A 334-nucleotide genomic window follows, 5' to 3' on the forward strand; every position below is an offset into this window, starting at 1 on the left:
AGGATGAGGATAGGATGAGGATGGGGACGAAAATAGGATGAGGATTAAGAGGAGGGTAGGATGAGGATGGTGATGAGGATGAGGATGAGGATAGGATGAGGACGAGGAGGAGGATAGGATGAGGATGAGGATGAAGATAGGATCAGGACGAAGATAGGATGAGGATGAGGATAGGGTGAGGAATTGGAGGAGGAGGATGAGGATATAATGAGGATGAGGACAAAGATAGGATGAGGAAGAGGATGAGGATGTTGAGAAGGAGGATGATGATAGGATGAGGATGAGGAGGAGGATAGGATGAAGTTGAGAAGGAGGATGATGATAGGATGAGGAT

Source organism: Lupinus angustifolius, chromosome LG01 (assembly GCF_001865875.1).
Source record: "Lupinus angustifolius cultivar Tanjil chromosome LG01, LupAngTanjil_v1.0, whole genome shotgun sequence".
Lineage (NCBI taxonomy): Eukaryota > Viridiplantae > Streptophyta > Magnoliopsida > Fabales > Fabaceae > Lupinus > Lupinus angustifolius.